The sequence below is a fragment of the Callithrix jacchus genome, chromosome 1, assembly GCF_049354715.1.
Source record: "Callithrix jacchus isolate 240 chromosome 1, calJac240_pri, whole genome shotgun sequence".
Lineage (NCBI taxonomy): Eukaryota > Metazoa > Chordata > Mammalia > Primates > Cebidae > Callithrix > Callithrix jacchus.
Window position 1 is genome coordinate 209,254,726 of NC_133502.1, and position 11,680 is coordinate 209,266,405.

Sequence of the window (11,680 nt, forward strand, 5' to 3'; positions counted from 1 at the left end):
TGGGAGCTAAGCATTCTAATGGAGTACTTCACCAGAGCCTGAGAGGTGGGCAGAAAGGGTACGAATAGCACCCCCTGCCTTAGAGGGAGTGAAACTGAGAAAGGGCAAGTGACTTGCCCAAGGTCACAGCTGGATTTTCTGACTCAATCCAGTGCCCTGTTCATCACTCCTGCAACAGTGCCATCCAGCTAAAAGGTTGAAGACCTCGTCTTTCCTGCAGAGAATTTAAAACAAAGCACTAGGGCTGTTTTAGAACTTCTCTGATTCTGTTCTATCTATAGCTACCTTTGGGTAAATGTTTATAACTCAGTGTTAAGTAAACAATGAAATAACGTGTTTATGCCTAGAAACAACATCTGCCAAAACTTGAACCATGATTACTTCTTGACTTGGAAATCTGGGGTTGGGCCGGGCGTGGTGGCTCACGCCTGTAATCCCAGCACTTTGGGCGGCCGAGGCGTGTAGATCACGAGGTCAAGAGATCGAGACCATCCTGGTCAACATGGTGAAACCCCGTCTCTACTGAAAATACAAAAAATTAGCTGGGCATGGTGGCGTGTGCCTGTAATCCCAGCTACTCAGGAGGCTGAGGCAGGAGAACTGCCTGAACCCAGGAGGCGGAGGTTGCGGTGAGCCGAGATCGCGCCATTGCACTCAAGCCTGGGTAACAAGAGCGAAATTCCATCTCAAAAAAAAAAAAAATTGGGGGTAATTTTTACTCCTATTCCCAATCTTTTCTGTGTTTCAAGTTTACTGTAATTAACAAGTACGACTTCTACTATCAGAGAACCCTATTTTCAAAGGTACAACACTGAGATCAGCATGGAAAACTTTTCACTAAATATTCACTTTGTGGGACATGACTTTGTAAAACATGGTAGAGCCGGAAGTGACGCAGGTTCGACACAAAGGCTTTCTGGGTAGGATCTTCCCCCTCTGGTTTCCATCCCAGAGGAGGAAAAGGAGGTGCCCACCAAGCTTCCTGTCTCCTGTTACAGGCCTAAGACTTCCCACACCAGGCAGCCAGACTCAAGGCTGTTCGGTGAGCACCACTGGCTCCTGGAATAAAACAATCCTGTTCTAACCATCCCTAATATCTGTCACTTTTAAGAAATAATTCTAGCTTTATCCTAAGTGGCAGTGCCATGAACCCATCCAATCATTCGTTCAGTCAAAAACCACTTCACTACCTGCTCTGTGCATTTTGCCAGACACTGAGCCATGATTAACCTAAGACTGGAAAAGCTACCAACCAGAAGCCATGCACCATCCTTCTACACTGTACTCGAGCATAGGGCTTCAGTGACACTAAAACAGCAGCAAACAGACGTGAATAAATGCTACCTGGGTGTCCAGCCTAATTCCAGCTCTCAGCCACCTGTGCATTTAGATTTATCCTCTCCAGTCCTGAGGACAAGCAGTTTGGGAATGAGTGCCCGTTAAAAACACTGGTGGACGCCAGGTGTGGTGGCTCATGCCTGTAATGCCAGCACTTTGGGAGGCCAAGGCAGCCGGATTACAAGGTCAGGAGTTAAGAGACCAGCCTGGCCAACATGGTGAAACCCCATCTCTAATAAAGATAGAAAAAATTAGCCAGGCGTGGTGGCGCATGCCTGTAGTCCCAGCTACTTGGGAGGTTGAGGCGGGAGAATCACTTGAACCTGAGAGGCAGAGGTTGCAGTGAACCGAGATCATGCCACTGCACTCCAGCCTGGGTAACAGAGCAAGACTCCACCTCAAAAAAAAAAATTAGCTGGGTGTGATGGTGGGAGCCTATCCCCACTACTCGGGAGGCTGAGGCACAAGAATTACCTAGGAGGTGGAGGTTGCAGTGAGCCAAGATCCCACCACTGCATTCCATTCCAGCCTGGGTGACAGAGGGAGACCCTAACTCAAAAAAGAAAGAAAGAAAAAAAAAAGGCCAGGCACAGTGGCTCACGCCTGTAATCCCAGCACTTTGGAAGGCCAAGGTGGGTGGATCACGAGGTCGGGAGATCAAGACTATCCTGGCTAACACAGTGAAACCCCATCTCTACTAAAAATACAAAAAAATTAGCCAAGCATGGTGGTACTCACCTGTAGTCCCAGCTACTTGGAAGGCTGAGGCAGGAGAATCACTTGAACCCAGGAGGTGGAGGTTATAGTGAGCCAAGATTACACCACTGCACTCCAGCCTGGGCGACAGAGCAAGACTCCATCTCAAAAAAAAAAAAAACATGCTGGCAGACTTAGATACATTGTTAGTACCTATACTACATGCTGTTCTGCAGAGGAGCCATGGGGAAGGAATGAGGAGAAAATCTACAACTTGGGTGACCCTTTAATTCTTCTCTCCAGGGCCCCTCCCACTCTACTTCCTGCTTCTGTCAGCTCTGAGGCTGAGAAGATCCACTCAGCGAACACTCAGATCCATTCCGGTCTACCAGGTGCTGGGTCTCAGTGTCAAACAACTTTGTAGACATGAACTCAGACCTTTGCTTTGCACGTGCTCTTCCTTCTACCTGGAACCCACTTCTTCCACCTTAACACACAGGGACAGCTCACATATCACCTCACCAGACAAGTGCCTGCCCAGGTGACAATGGCCTAACTTTCCCTAAGAGGCCCCAGGACAATCATAATTGTTTGTGTGTCTGATTTCTCTCTCCCCATCTGCACTCGGCTCCTGAGGATGGCTCTCCACAAATTGCCTGGCACATAGGCCTACGATGATGCCTCCTTCTTAAATAAATTAATGAGCCTGTAAGGTTATAATAAAAGCATGTCCTATGTGTCAGGTACTGTGCTGAGCTCCATGCAGACACTGGTCATGCCAGCCACATGACTGCTGCACGGTTACTACTCCCATTTTACAGATGAAAGAAAGTATATCATTTGCCCCATTTTTTTTTTTTTTTTGAGACAGAGTCCCACTCTGTCGCCAGGCTGGAGTGCAGCGGCACAATCTCAGCTCACTGCAACCTCCACCTCCTGGGTTCAAGTGATTTTCCTGCCTCAGCCTCCCAAGTAGCTAAGATTATAGGCGTGCGCCATCATGCCCAGCTAATTTTTTGTATTTTTAGTAGAGAAAGGGTTTCACCATGTTGGCCAGGATGGTCTTGAGCTCTTAACCTTGTGATCTGCCCACCTCAGCCTCCCAAAGTGCTGGGATTACAGGCATGAGTCACCATGCCCGGCCTACCCCCCATTTTTAAACAGCAGGATTTAGAAGCTGGTAAGCATCTTGCCCAAGGCCACAAGGCTAATAAGCGCACAGATCCGAACCACATCCCTCAATTCTCTCTCCAGGTCACCAGGACTGCTCAGCTCATTACCTCCATCTCTCCTTCCTCCTCCCATGCTGCTTCTAGTAACCATTTCTTTCTTTCTTTCTTTTTTTTTTTTTTTTTTCCTTTTCTCTAGGACTAGTGCTACTGAATTTTTTTTTTTTTTTTTTTTTTAAGATGAAATCTCGCTCTGTCACCTACCACGCTGGAGTGCAGTGGTGTGATCATGGCTCACTGCAACTTCCACCTCCCAAGTTCAAGCAATTCGCCTGCCTTACCTTCCCCAGTAGCTGGGGCTATAGGCATGTGCCACCATGCCTAGCTAATTTTTTTATTTTTAGTAGAGACGGAGTTTCACCATGTTGGCCAGGCTGGTCTCGAAACGACTTCAGGTGATCCTCTGCCTCGGCTTCCCAAAGTGCTGGGATTACAGGCATGAGCCACTGCACCCGGCCCCTAGTGACCATTTCTGACCGCTTACTGAATTCTCAGCCTCCTCTCCCAGGGCACTCAGTTCAAAAGTCTTCCTGCAACGACTCCCCTCACATTCTATACCACGTCAGCTCCCATAACCCATCCAGATGTGAACACCTCAGTTAAGATTCAGTAGTACTCTACAGAGACCCCAAGTGGAGCACGTTCAGCCCCACAGCCTTCTGCCCCACAGGGAGGGAGGAAGGAAGTCTTACTGATTACCCTGTAGTGCAACCAGCATGTAGCTGGACCAAATGCTGGCCAGCCCAAAGTATGTGAAACAAGTAACTCCTCAATGAATTCACAAATGAGACCCAAAAGTTAAACCCAACTTTTTTGGCTCCAATTCCTGCTCTGACCCCCGCTCTCCTCTGTCTGTATATAGAGCTGATGATTCAGGTGTATAGATGATGGACAGCCACCACAGCTCTCAAATGCATTCCAGATATACGCATGAGAAGCCCATGAGGACCCAGGTGACCTCAGACAACCAGGAAGAACCTCAGTCCTTAGAAAGAAGTTCCAGGGCCGGGCACAGTGGCTCACACCTGTAAGCCCAGCACTTTGGGAGGCCAAGGTGAGTGGATCACTTGAGCCCAGGAGGCTGAGACCAGCCTGGGCAACATGGCAAAACCCTTTCTGCAAAAATACAAAAAGTAGTCGGGTGTCATGGTGCCCACCTGTAGTCCCTCCTACTTAGGAGGCTGGGGTGGGAGGATCACTTGAGACCAGGAGTTTATGGCTGCAGTGAGCCATGATCATGTCACTGCACTCCAGCCTGGCTGACAGAGCAAGATCCAGCTGACCAGTCATGGTGGTTCACACCTATAATCTCAGTGATCTAGAAGGCCAAGGTGGGAGGATCTCCTGAGCCCCGAAGGTAGAAGCTGCAGCAAGCTATGACGGCACCACTGTACTCCAACCTAGGCAACAGAGCGAGGCTCCATCTCAAAAAACAAAAAAAGTTCCAGGTCAAAAAAGCCAGTCTCCAGCAGGCAAGAGGCCAGCAGCGGAGCAGACACCATTACAACGGTGGTCTCCAGAGTGTGCCCTGGGTCACACAGGGTCTTCAAGACCAGAAGCTGCTAGAAGATGACAAGAGAAAGGCAGTGGATTCCAAAAAAGATGCCAGGGACTAAGGGAAAGCCAACAAGATGGAGGCCGGGTCTTCTAGGAGTTCTGTGCAGGAATGAAGGACGGATGACAAGGGATGGTAATACTGCCCTGTAACAGTGGCTGAGTATGTCATAACCTTTCAGGAACTTTCCAGGCCTCTCTGTTGACTACATTAGGCTCAAGTTCAAACTCTTTGGTGGGGCCTCCAAAGGTCCCCAGGATGCAGACCCAGCACAGCCACAGACAGTTCGACCCTCCAGCTCTGAGAGGTGAGGCAGTTCAGACCTCCACATCTGCCTGGAGTTCCCTCTACCTGGAATGCCCTCCTTCTCCTTCATAGGTTGAGCATCCCTCGTCTTTCAGGGCCAAGACGACATCCAGCACCCCAGGGTTACGGGGGAGGAGCATGGGTTCTGAGGTCAGACCTACTCCTTCAAAACTCAGCTGTACCACCCTCTGCTGCCTCCCTACAAAATGCAGGTGACAAGCCCGCACCTCACTGGGTGGTGGGAAAATGAAATACAGTAATTCATGAAAGCGCTTTGAACTGTGCCTGGCACACAGTAAGTGCTCAATAAACGGACTGTTGTTCCTATTGTCCTCTGGGCCCCTTTAGGGCCCTCTGTTTTGACCACAAGTAGGGCACTGTCTTACGCATATTTGTTACACATTGGGCTCTCTCTGCCAATCACCTTTTAGAGGCTGCCCTCAGCACAGCGCAGGGTAGCAGTTGGTCTTCAGTGAGTGCTGACTTCCCGGGGCTGCAGGGCCTAGGGAGACCCCACACACAGCTCTCCTAGGGCCCAGCTGTTGGCCTCCCAGAACTCCCACGCCAAATCCCCAGTCTAAAGGCCCGTTTCAAAACAATAAAAGGCTGTTCCCTGCCTTGCCAGAGCTGTTTCCACTCCAGGGAATTTACAGAGAGAAATGAGCACAGCAGGGACTGGAAATAGCAGTGAGCCCTTCTCAGGGCAAAGGACTGGGTAGGCTGGCCAGAGACCAGGAGCAAAACCTCTAAGACAGAGAGGGAGAAAACATTCTCTGGAGAGAACCCCCAGCTCACAGAACTTGGCCAACAGGAATGAACTAGGAGAAGCAGTTCACTCACCCTTCTGCCCCGAAGCTCTTCTTTCCACTCAGGTGGAGAAATTCAGAAGGGGCTTCTTGCACAACCTACCGCCATGGTGGGCACAACAAATAAGACATCCAGAATCCCAAGGACTGCACAAAGGCTTCTGGGGGACTTCACAGTGCCTTCTCCACCCACATTAGCGATCGGAGCCTCATATCCGGATTGTGGTAACTAAAACAGTGTTCATCTTCCCAGCAGACTAGCAGCCCCTCAAAGGCAGGCACCAGGTCCGAATAACCATCAGACCACTATGCCCCTAGCATATTGCCCGGCACATAGTAGATGCTCAGTAAGTTACAAGACAATATCTGGCAGCAAGAGACAGGTCGTGGTTCAAGGATGATTCTATCCAGGCTTGCCACGTATTGTGATAAGAGTGTCATGAATTCCCTCTGGGCCTCAGTTTACCGACTCCACAAATAAGGACAGCCACCAATCCTAACTCACACAGCTGCTGTGCAAATTACACAGGAAAATGTATATGGAAAGCACAAAAGCCTCAGATGAACGAGGCTTCAGCTCAACCGTACCCTTGTGCTGGAGTCTTTCCTGCAGTCCGATCTCCCTCCCCTGGCAATGAACCTGCCTCTGTACTCCTTCTACTCCTTTGTTTGGTATTTTTCACAGCACTGCGATCACCTGTTTCCAAGTTTGAGAGTTCCCTGATGGCTTGGGCATCGTGTGTTTGTGTCCAGGTGGGCACACATGCCTGGCTGCTGGGGCTCTCCCACCCCACTGTCCCAAGTACCAACTCTGATATGCACAGGACTCTGGACAAGGTTCAGAGGTGCAGAGCCCAGGCAGCTTACCAAGGAAGCTGAATAGGGAAATGGAAGGTGGAAAGGGACGCTGTGGGCATAACCTGTCAATGAAGTCACACCTCTGAGACCTACTCTGCCTCTGCAGGTGCAGGTGAGCTTGTTTGCTTAAGCACACGGCCTCCAGGGCACAGATTGCTGCTTCTTTTCTTACAAAAACACCAGCAGTCAGATAAATAATTTATGTCCTTCACCTCACCACAGGTATCAGGCGTGCAAACACCTGCTTTGCCCCAGAATGCCCTGCAAGGGAGGGAGGAGTGAAACGCCTGGCCTTATACAACACCCCCAGAGGGGATGCGTATTGGAAATCCACGCCCAACCCCCAGTCTTGCCTTGGCCTGGAGCCATCTACCTTTGGAGGCAAGTGGATCCAAGGAGGTACCAAGGGTGTGCCCGGGGAGGAAATGTACATCCACGGGAAGGATACAGACACCCAAAACCAGTCTCCACGGTCCCTTTGGAGGCAAACATCCTTCGAGCCCCAGGTCCCAGTCGATCCCCTTCTGAACCTTCGGACCTGTGGGCAGGGCGTGCACACCCTCCACTCACGACGCAGCGCCAAAGAACCCCGCCGACCACCCTCCCAGGTCACTGCCACACGCACAGGGCACGGACGCCTCCCCCACTCACTCGGCCGTGCCAGGCGCCAGCACACCCACCCGGGAGCACACAATCCCTCTTGCAAAGCGCCTGTCCATCCGCCTCCCTCTCCCGGGGCCACCCCCGGCAGGTCCGATTACACTCCAGGCGCTGCCCCCGCCACGCTGGCGAGGAGGGGGAGCGGGCACACCCACGGGCGACCCCGCAGGGCGGAGAGGAAGCACCGGGTGGCACGGGGGGAGGTCGACGGATGCTCCCTCCCTCCGCGGCCGCGCCGGCCTCCTCCGTGCCCTCCCCTCCCGGGCGCCGGCGGCCGAAGCCGGGCGTACCTCGCGCGGGCCTCTCCGAAACAAGCAGCCCCCGGCGCCCAGGAGTCGCAGCTTCCCCTCGGGGCTCCCGCGCAAGGCCGGCCGGGCGGGATACCTCAGGAGCCCATGGCGGTGGCGGCGTGTGTGGAGGACGCGCGGCGGCCGGGCTCTGCGGGCGGGGCGGGCGGGCGGCGCCGCAGCCCCGGAGTCTCCGCCGCCGCCGGCGCGTCCCGGGCCCAGTGGAGTGCCGCCGCGACGCGCATGCGCACTGTGCTCGCCGCCGGGGAGGGCGGGGCGGCAGACGCGGCTGAGATCACCCACTGGGCCTTAAAGGGGCCGCGCCCCGAATCTTAGCCCGTCGCCCCGCGAGCCGGGGGCGCGACCCGGGTTCTCCGGCCACTCACAAACCCAGCTACGACTGGCCCCCCAACCCCACCCATCACAGAGCTTTCTGGGCTGCGATCTCTGGCCCTGACCTTCGCGGGTGCTTCACTTCTCTTGACCCTAATTTCCTCCATTTGAGCCTGTTTTGAAGATGAAACGAAATACAATGGCTGTTTGTTGAGTGAAGGATGCGTGTGGAATTGTGGAATGAACGTGGACCGAGTGTTGTGTGCAATTAGGCCAGATGAAATTGCAAAGCACTGAAAGAGGCTTTTTCTTCCCACTCCCCTTAGCAGCAATTCTTTCTTGCCCCATCTGGCTCTGGGCTGCCGAACTAGCAAAAGTCTTCAGATATGGTTCAAGCCGCCTAGCCTATTTCTGTTTGCCAGGTCCAGACGTTACCTGGGTTAACTGAACAAGAGAAACTGTAATCAAGTTCTGGCATTGATGTGCTCAAGATCCCCAAATGTGTTTATGTCTCCAGACTCCTCCCCTGAGCTATCTCCTCAACACCTCTTTCTCGGAGGTCCAGCAGGCATCTCAAAGTCAGCGTGTCTGCAGCTGAGCCAACCCCACTTCCACAAACACAACCCTCCTCCCTCTCAGCCTTGCCTCCATCAGCTGTGGACAATTCCATCCTTCCAGTCCCCAGGCCAGAACTTGGAGTCATCTGTGAATGCCCCCCTTCTGCCCCCTACCCAATAAGGCAGCCAGGACATCCTGTTGGCTCTACACGCAAACTAGATCTAGACACTGACATCTGCCACTCTACCTCCGCTGCTACCACCCTGGTCCAGCATCTGCACAGGATTACTGCAAAGTTCTGCTAACTCATCTCCCTTGTTCCAACCTTGCCCTCTGATCCACCCTATCAATTTAGGGGTGAGGGAGATTCTTTGAAAATCAGTCAGGCGCCAGGGACAGTGGCTCATGCCTGTAATCCTAGCACTTAGTGAGGTCGGGTGGATCATTTAAGGCCAGGAGTTCGAAACCAGTCTGGCCACATTGTGAAACCTCGTCTCTGCTAAAAATGCAAAAATTAGCTGGGCGTGGTTGTACATGCCTATAGTCCCAACTACTCGGGAGGCTGAGGCATGAGAGTCGCTTGAACCCAGGAGGTAGAGGTTGCAGTGAGCCAAGATCGTGCCATTGCATTCCAGCCTAGGTGACAAAATGAGACTCTGTCTCAAAAAATAAAATATAAGTCAAAACATGGCACTTTTCTGCTCAAAACCCTCCATTGGCTTGCCATTTCTCTCTAAATAAAGGCCTGTGTCCTTACAAGTCCTTACAAAGGCTTGATCTGACATTCTACTTGCTCAGGTATTCCTGACCTCATTCATCTCTTACCCTTTCCCTCCACACTGACCCCTTGCTGTTCCTAGGACAAGCTGAGCACACTCAGCCCTGGAGCCCCCTGCACTAGCTGTTTCCTCTGCTGCAATCGCTGTCTCCCCAGATATCTGAATGGGCCCTTCCTCACCTTCTTCAAGGGTTTGCTCAAATGTCCTCCACTTGGCCGGGCGCAATGGCTCACGCCTGTAATCCCAGCACTTTGGGAGGCCAGGAGAATCAGAAGTTCAGGAGTTCAAGACCAGCCTGGCCAATATGGTGAAATCCCATCTCTAATAAAAATACAAAAAATTAGCTGGGCGTAGTGGTGGGCACCGGTAATCCCCACTTCTCTGAGGCTGAGGCAGGAGAATTGCTTGAACCCGGGAGGCAGAGGTTGCAGTGAGCCAAGATGGTGCCACTGCCCTCCAGATTGGGCCACAGAGTGAGACTCCATCTCAAAAAAACACACAAATGTCCTCCACTCAGTAAGGCCTGCTCTGAGCAGGTAATTTACCCTAGTAAGTTACCAAACCCCTCACATGCACTCTGTATTTCCCCTTTACCATGCCCTACTTTCCCTGTCACTTAGTTTCTATCATATTATATACTTTGACTATTTCCCTGTTTGTCTTCTTCTAGTAGAACATAAAATTTGGGGTTTTTTGTTTTGTTTTTGAGACAGAGTCTCACTCTGTCATACAGGCTGGAGTGCAGTGGCACTGTCTCAGCTCACTGCAACCTCCACCTCTCAGGCTCCAGTGATCCTCCCACCTCAGCCTCCTGATTACCTGAGATTAGACATGTGCCACCATACCCAGTTAGTTTGTGTATGTTTTTGTAGAGATGGGGTTTCCCTATGTTGCCCAGGCTGGTCTCGAACTCTCGGGCTCAAAGCGATCACCTGTCTCAACCACTCAAAGTGCTGAGATTATGGGTGTGAGCCACCGTGCCTGGCCAATACATTCTGAGGACAAAGCTTTCCATCCTTTTGGGGTTTGTTGCTGTTTGAGACAGGGTCTCACTCTGTTGCCCAGGCTAGAATGCAGTGGTGCAATTTTGGCTCACTGCATCCTCAACCTCCCAGGTTCAATCGATTCTCCTGCCTATGCCTCCCAAATATCCTTTTTGTTTTCTGGTGTAGTCCCAGTGCTTAGTACAGGGTCTGGCATAGAGAACAGTCCCCAAAAAAGTAGGTACAACATGACCAGAAATTCTGTAATAGCAAAATCCTATAGAACAACTCCTCCCCAGGCCCAGGTAGGACATGCCTCTGGCTGTCCTAACAAGAGCAAGGCTTGTCAATTGCATTGTAATTACTTGTTTATGACTTCCCAGCTCTCCCTCCCTAACACTAACCCCTTCAGGACAAATCCTTGTCCCAATTACCCACCATATCTGCATTGTGTAGTGCAGAACACTTACAGACCAGACGCAATCTGACTTACACTTCCCCTCCAGGGTTTTCAATTCAGGACCCTGGCTGGTTTCTGCTTCTTAAGGGCACTCTTGGGTCTCAACTTACAGAGGCCTCAGGCAGATGGTGGGTATTTTTAGGCCTGGTTGCCAGAAAGGGGCTCAAAGACAGAAAGTCACCTGGTCTGAGTGACATGGCAGGTCAGCGAGTGGTATTGGGGGCCCTAGTTGGTGCTCCCGTGGGAGGAAAAAAGGTCTCTCAAGACCTTTACTCGGTCGGGCGCGGTGGCTCAAGCCTGTAATCCCAGCACTTTGGGAGGCTGAGGCGGGTGGATCACGAGGTCAAGAGATCGAGACCATCTTGGTCACATGGTGAAACCCCGTCTCTACTAAAAAATACAAAAAAAATTAGCTGGGCATGGTGGCTCGTGCCTGTAATCCCAGCTATTCAGGAGGCTGAGGCAGGAGAATTGCCTGAACCCAGGAGGCGGAGGTTGTGGTGAGCCGAGATCACGCCATTGCACTCCAGCCTGGGTAACAAGAGCGAAACTCCTTCTCAAAAAAAAAAGACCTTTACTCAGGCTTTCCAAAATGAAGATAAACAGCTATCTTGCTATCTTCCTTCCCACCCTTCCTCCATGCAACTACCCATCCTTTCTTGTTTTTTAGAGATGAAGTCTCACTCTGTCACCCAGGCTGTAGTGCAGTGGTGCAATCTTGGCGCACTGCAAGCTCTGCCTCTCAGGTTCAAGCGATGCTCACACCTCAGGTTCCCGGGCAGGTAGGATTACAGTTGCCTGCCACCACACCTGGTTAATTTGTTTTTTTCTT

General features: G+C 51.7%; 1 protein-coding gene across 4 annotated transcripts in view; it reads right to left on the reverse strand.

The window, feature by feature from the left end:
* TMEM184B (transmembrane protein 184B) overlaps positions 1-7,963 on the reverse strand; it is a 55,886-nt gene extending 47,923 nt beyond the window's left edge. For 2 of the 4 annotated variants that reach the window (XM_002743771.7, XM_008979089.5), the window contains exon 1: positions 7,833-7,963. The gene's annotated coding sequence lies outside the window, so the exon portion shown is untranslated. Of the gene's footprint in view, positions 1-7,738 lie in introns of all 4 variants that reach the window. The other 2 variants (XM_035272602.3, XM_008979095.5) reach the window with 1 other exon arrangement.
* Positions 7,964-11,680: the final 3,717 nt, after the last annotated feature.